Source organism: Dasypus novemcinctus, chromosome X (genome assembly GCF_030445035.2).
Source record: "Dasypus novemcinctus isolate mDasNov1 chromosome X, mDasNov1.1.hap2, whole genome shotgun sequence".
Classification (NCBI taxonomy): domain Eukaryota; kingdom Metazoa; phylum Chordata; class Mammalia; order Cingulata; family Dasypodidae; genus Dasypus; species Dasypus novemcinctus.
This window is the reverse complement of record NC_080704.1, coordinates 5,703,309-5,710,715: the sequence shown is the minus strand read 5'-3', so window position 1 is coordinate 5,710,715 and position 7,407 is coordinate 5,703,309. Positions and strand designations below refer to the sequence as shown.

The following is a 7,407-nucleotide window of genomic DNA, read 5'->3' as shown; positions in this document are numbered from 1 at the left end:
TTAAAAGGTGAAACACAATGTCTGGCATATTGTAGGTGCCTAAGTGACTCATGGCTAGTAAGTCTTTCATTTTATCTGTCTAACTCAGGTGGAGTTAGAGAGTGTGACTAACTTGCACTGAATTAAGTTACTAGAGACAGTGAATAAGAGGTATTAGATAAGATTTTGACTATGAATTTGGTGCCAGGTGAGTCCCTAACTATTGAACTGCTCCATCAATGCCACAGGGATAGGTGCTTCTCCTAGTTATGGACTATAGGATTAGGGTACATAGGGCACTTCCAACCAAATGAAAGCCCTGTCATAGGAATGTGGAATTGGGAGTAGACCAGAAGTCCTATGACTTCAGGCTCATCACCTTTGAATACGAAAGCAGGGAAATCCCTTTGCTGAGGAGGAGAAGTGAAGCAAGGAAGCCAGAACTAGGGATGAGGAAACTAGAGTGGAACTCTCTCCTGGATTCCCCAGGTTTCCAGTCCTACCCGAATCCCAGGTGTCTTCCTGCATTGGCCACTTTGGAATCTGTGACACCAACCTACACTCATAATAAATTCTCTTCTTGCAATAACTAATTTAACTCACTTTCCACTGTATCACTGTTCATAGGTAGGCTGTAAAATATGATTATAAAATGCTTGATCTGAGAAGGGTCATAAGACTGGCTATTTCAACTTCTTCCTCTCACATGCATGGGTTCTTTAACTGATCAAATTAATCAAATTTCAATGGATGGAGAGTAATGGAAGAGAGACAAGTCCTCTCTATTCCTTTTCCTCCCTCTCCCCTTTTTTGCTAGGATATTCTAACCTCCACAGGCTTATGTCTATTGAGAAAGAATATGGGTAGTCTTCTTCATTCATGTTCAACATATGGTAATGACTGTCCCACACATTTAATGAGCTTCCAGGCATGATTGCCATGGCAGTTTGATGTTGTTTATGAATTCCAAAAATCAATATAGAATTACATTTGTAAAATGGTCTGTTCTTCTGGGCATATTAGATTGTATTGGATTCTGAAGTATCACTCTTACTTGATTAAATTATGATTTAGGTTTTGATTGGTCCACATCAGTAGGGCTTCGAGTCCACCAAGGTGGGCAGGGACTCACAGAGAAAACGACATAGCAGAGGAGAAAGTTCGAGTTTTGATGCTGGAACCCCAGGAAGTAAACACACAGAGAAGAAGATACGTGAGGAAAGGGAGAGGGTTCCATTAGACACAGCAGAGGCCCCAGGAAGAGAGACATGCCATTCACCTGACAGTTTACAGCTGACTTTGTTGAGAGAGCACAGCAGCTGAACCTGGAGAGGTATGAGCCCTGGGAGAGAGACGAGATTTGTCTCAGTCTGTGGCTGAGATTGGAAGAAGCTGGGGCCACTGAGCCTTGGGAGGAGGTAGAAGGCTGAACCCTTGCAGACATCACCTGCCATCTTGCCTCAACACATGGCAACAGACTCTGGGTGAGAAAGTGTTTCTCATGGTACCTTGAGTTGGACTTTAGGACCTGGTAACCACAAGCTTCTACCCCAAATAAATACCTTTTATAAAAACTAACAGGTTTCTAGTAATTTTTTAAAGACTTTTATTTATTTCTCTCCCCTTCCCCCATTTGTCTGTGCTCTGTGTCCATTTGCCATGGGTTCTTCTGCATCCGCTTGTATTATCAGGTGGTACTGGGAAACGGCGTCTCTTTTTTGTTGAATCATCTTGCTGTGTCAACTCTGTGTGTACGCCACCACTCCTGGGCGGACTGTGCATTTTTCTTGTAGGGTGGCTCTCCTTGCGGGATGCACTCTTTGTGCGTGGGGCTCCCTTATGTAGGGGACACACCTGTGTGGCATGGCACTCCTTGCACGCATCAGCACTGTGCGTGGGCCAGCTCCACACGGGTCAGGAGGCCCTGGGTATAGAGCCCTGGACCCTCCATATGGTAGGCAGACACTCTATTAGTTGAGCTATGCCTGCTTCCCAGATGTTTGGTATTTTGTATCAGAATCCCTTGAGCTGACTAATACAATCACGTACGCCATGGTCTAGAATCCATGCAACAATTATAATATTTCATACAGTCTTCACAAATGATAGGACAAGGACACCATAATCAAGGCAGCAGGTTATAAGAAAAAAATACTAAGTTCTTTTCTATCTTTAGTAGGATGCATTTCAATCAAGGAAGTCAGGGGTGAATCTTTTAAACAAAAAAAAAAATAGATTCCTTGATTGGGAAAAATAATGGTGTCCATTGAATGAGATCAGATGGGACAAAATAGTGAGTCTCAATCACTCTGGAAAAATTGGTGACTCTGGGAACTTTAATAAGATATGCACACTTCTACCCTGATGTAATCTCCCCTACACAGCCATTCGGACATACCCTTTGAAGAGGGGGTCAGAATTGGGGAATTCAAGAATGAAGGTGGCTTGAGAAACCTTAGTTAATTATCAAACACAGCCATTATTTGAAAGGAGCTATTTATTTCTGAGAAAAAGCTCTTGGATGTAGCAGTTGGTGGTCTTAATCGTGCAAACAGTTGATAATCATTACAAATTTTTGGGTTCTCACACGTGCCTCCCTATCTGTACCCAGAATTTCTAAACTCTGACAAGTCCTGCAAAGGTAGCCCTTTCAAAGGCAGGTCCTTTCTCAATCCATCTTTTCAGGGATTGCAATTTCTCTCATACTATGATTAGTTTCAACACATATACTAACAGATTCTGGGAGAGCCAGGAAATACCAGTGTTTTGGGAGAGCAGGAAAAGCCACAACCTATCCTAACTCCAGGACTTCTTTCATTCAAGTAGCATTCCAAGAACTCCTTGGCAACCAGTAGAAAGTTACAAATTCATGGCCACAGAGACATTCACCAAATGTCATGTAGCAAGTGATAGATCATCAGTTTAATCCAGACCTTCTGATGACAAAATCAGTTCAACACAGGGGATTCACCACAGGATATGTTTACTCAGTGGGAGCAAAGGGTCTTAGGGAAAAAATGTGGTTTCAGATTTTGAGATATTGGAAAAATCAAACTTCTCAGGGCCGCATTTCCTTCACTATGAAGTTGAGCTAATAATGCTTATCCTTTTCTCAATTTTTTTTCATTGCATAAGTCAAAATAGAAAATGCATGGGAAAGCACTATGTAACTTCTACAGCATTATAAGATGAAAGGGTATTACTGCAAATATTTTTATGCTTCATGTAAAAACTCAAAGTCCTTTTCTCACAAAAGGCAGTTTGCTTCTGCCTGGAACAACTTCTACTCCGGATATAATTTCCTAAATGAGAAATGAACAATGAGGTGCCTTGTGTATGTTTGGCCTCTGGCCTCAATAGAAATGTGCAAAATGTACCTGTCTGTGGAAGGCACTTTTGAAAATAACCTGCAATTCAATAGAACTTTGACACTTATCCAACTATCTTGACCCCAGGACAATATGTGGCATTCTATTCTTATAGAACTCAGCCACACATGTGTGTGGGGGTGGCAGTGGGTGGGGGAAGTGGTAGGATGCGTACTGCACATGAAGGTTAAATCTGAGAATAATGGATAATTTGACTCTCTTGGGATTATTCAATACTAAATCATTTGGTGCAACCCAATTTCTTTTTTTTTTTTTTTTTAATTCTGTCAACGATGTCTAATTTTGGATGTTTGAAGGCATGGTTGCATGCCTACCCCAGATAAGAAGTGTCTCTCTTTCAGATCAAAGCAAATGTTAAGAATAAGACTTACGTGACCAAATTCTCATCATATTGTGGGTTAGGAGGATGCAGAGCCTATGGGTTCTTGTGTGTTTGTGTGTGTGTGTGTGTGAGAGAAACAGTGATCTTGAGCATATGGGGGGTAAGCTGGTTCCAGACTTCTCCAAATCCACATCTCTTTGCCTCCAATTCTTACATGTCCAAGGACAGGATCCACAGGCATACCTTGTGGGAGGGTCTATGGGTTCTTTTCTGATTTCTTTAATAACTTCCTTGCTGCCTGTGGCTGATGTCAATTCATGTCTTTCATTCTTCCCACTCTTCCTCTAAAGCTGTTCTCATCGATTTAGGGTGATACATTGTCATTTATACCTGAGGTCATAATTTTGGGCTATTTAAAATTACCACCTTGCAAAAAACCATATGTCTTGGTCTCCTACAAGGCTGTCACTGAAAAATATCAGAAATGGGTTGGCACTTATGAAGGGATTTTATTTAGGGTAAAGTCTTACGATTTCAAGTCTGTGAAAGGTCTGAATCAAGGCGCCATTGGAGATGCTTTCTCACCAATGGTCGTGTGCCAGCTGAACCTGGAGTCCTGCAAGGCAAGATGGCAGCCAGTCTGCTATTCCTGAAGTCCTCTTTACCATGGCAGGGTCAAAATGGTGGTGCACTCTCTCTGTGTGTCTCTTTCCTCCCTCTGTGTGTTTCTGTTTTCAGTTTTCAATTTATAAAAGACCCCAGCAAGAGGGCAGACATCCCCTGGGTCATATCTCACTGAAGCAGTCCAATCAAAGGACCTAAAGTGATCTAATCAATTGATCTAATCAAAATCCCTTGGCTGAATCTAATCAAAAGGCCCCAGCAACACTGCATTTACAGGCACAGGTATGGGTTAGCTTAAGAGTGTAATTTCTGGAGTCCACAAAAGACAAACCAGGACAGAATGAATTCCTTTAAGATCAAACAAGCCAGTATCTTAGATCTGATAGTCATATCATTAACTGGGCCAACTGACTGCTGTGTTTACTGCGGTTCTATCAGATAGAACACATCAATTAGGCATTTGAATTTTAAGAAGGATTCTTTTCCATGCTAGATAGTAATTATTTTCAAAGTTGCCTGTGCATTATAAGCCTTATTCTGGCCGCATCTATTTGGAAGCCTGCCAAGCATAGTTAATGTGTAGTCTTAGTCCACTCACTTTTGTGACTTCTTTCATACGGTCTACATAGCTGTTTTCTGCAGTGGACTGGAAGCTCATGGAGAGATGGGTATGTTCTACTCAACTCTGTTCCTTGTATGGTGCCTAGTACAAAGTCTTTCACCTCACAGATGCTTGGCAAATGACTGGTGTCTCATGTTATTTAAAGTTCCAGTAAAAACATTACATTTGTTTAGTTTGAAAACATCTGAAACAGAAGACATATTCACATCCTTGTTGAGATGGACTTGACTGATGACTTTGACAAGCACAGTGCATGTTTTTGGGCAGCTGAGCATGAACACAAAATTAAAGTAGGTTCAAGTCTGGATGGATCATGGGAAATTGGAGACTTTGTTTTTACACTCCCCTCCCCCCACTTTTTTCTATTATTTTTTAAATGTGACCTTTTGAATAAGTGTTCTGGAGTTTCTACCTTTGGTGAAAGGCTGATATTTGGGGATACCATTGTATGAATGTATCCCTGGATACCGTGAAAACAAAGAGAAAAAGTTAAATTCCATTAGTATCGAAAAAGTGCCTCCTATTGTTCACTGTGGAGAATGCTTACAACAGCCTCTTGAGGATGATGCTCATGCCTAACTTTTATAGATAAGGAATAAAAACTTAAAGGAAACACGAAGGCTTGTGAGTCAGCATGGCATAGTATTAAATGTAAGGATTTGGAGGCAGACAGCATGTGTTCAAATCCCTGCTTCCCTCTTGCCTAGCTCTCTGATGGTTTCTGATCTTATGCTTCTGTCTCCTTTTCTGTTAAATGGGGAGACAAATAGTCCCCACTTTAAATGCCTGTTCTGAAGACTAAATGGTTGTCAAAATGAAAGACTATTTTAAAGCACAAGGCTTTTAGTATGTTTACAAAAACATTAGCCTTTATTACTGCATTATTAAATATCACAACTGGAGATGTCCAATAGTAATTCTAGTGCTTTTTCAAATCATTGATAGATATTTTTAAATAGATGGCCACCAAAGTCTTACCAGAAGGACATTTATAATTTTGTACTTACATTTGTTAACTTATCATTAAGAAGAGGAAATTTCCAAGTCCAGATGCTAGAACTGGTAAATTCTACCAAACAACAAAGGAATTGGCATCAATTTTACAATATTTCTTGCAGAAAATAGACGAGAAGGGAAGACTTCTAATCCTTTTGAGGCCAGCATTAAAACTGAAGGCAGTACAAAAAATAAAACTACAGACAACTAACCCTCATAAATTTAAATTTAAAATCCTCAAAATGCTATTAGTAAACTGTATTGCCAATGCATAAAAGGAATCATGTATGACAGTCAGGTGAAATTTAGTTCAAACACATGAGCTAGATTCAACATTTAAAATCAATCAATGGAATCCACCCAATCAATAAGTTACAGAAGAAAAATCATCTGATCATATCAATTAATACAAAAAGCATTTGATTAAATAAATCCTACACCCTTTCATTATATAAAAAAAAAATCTCGGTAAGTTAGGAATAAAGGCAATTTCATCAACTTGATAGTGTATATTGATTCAGCTAACGTCATACTTAATGGTAAGAGACAGGAAATATTTCCACTAAGATTTAGAACAAGGTGTGGGTGTTCTTGTTCAAGCATTCAAATTCATCATTATAGTGGAAGTTCTAGCTACTGAAATAAGGCAAGAAAAAGAAGAAGATATCTATGTTGCAAAGGAGAAATAAAACTATCTTTCTTTGCAAATAACTTAATTGTCAACAAAGGAAATCCCAAGAAATCTACCAAAATTCTTAAAACTAGTAAGTGACTTCAGCAAGGGTTCAGGACAAAAGATTAACATAAAAAAGCATTCATATCTCTTCATAGAAATATTGAAAATGTGGAGATAGAAATTAAAAACAATGGCAGTTATGATTAATATGAAATACAAAAATTAGGCATAAATCTATCAAAACATGTGTAGCAGTTTGATATTGTTTATGAATTCTAAATAGATATAGGATTATGTTTGTAAACTGGTCTATTTCTCTGGGCATATTAGATGGTATTGGATTCAGTGGATTCACTTTTACTTGATTAAATAATGATTAAGGTTTTGATTGGATCTTATCAGTAGGGCCTTGAGTCCCCATCCCCTTGGTGGACAGGGACTCACAGAGAAAACAACATGGCAGAGGAGTTAGTTGGAGTCTTGAGCTGGAGCCCTGGGAAGTAAATGTAGGAGAAGAACACAGAGGAATAGAGACGGCTCCATAGAAAGGGCAGAGGCCCCAGGAAGAGAGAGAGCCTGATAGTCTGCAGCTGACCTTGTGGAGAGAACAGAGCCCAGAGAGAAATGAGCCCAGGAAGAGAGACAAGACTTATCCCAGACCAAAACTGATATGGGAAGAAGCTGGGACCATGGAGCCTTAAGAGGAAGAGGGAGGCTGGACTCTTGAAGACATCAGAAGCCATCTCACTCCAACATGTGGCAACAGACTTTGTGAGGGAAGTAACTTATGCTTTAGGGC

The 7,407-nt window shown here is 39.8% G+C and overlaps 1 non-coding gene across 1 annotated transcript; it reads right to left on the bottom strand.

The window, feature by feature from the left end:
* Window positions 1–3,815: 3,815 nt before the first annotated feature.
* On the bottom strand, window positions 3,816–3,945 carry LOC111761721 (small nucleolar RNA SNORA38). The gene has a single exon (XR_002794994.1). It is a non-coding gene; the product is annotated as a small nucleolar RNA SNORA38 (small nucleolar RNA).
* Window positions 3,946–7,407: the final 3,462 nt, after the last annotated feature.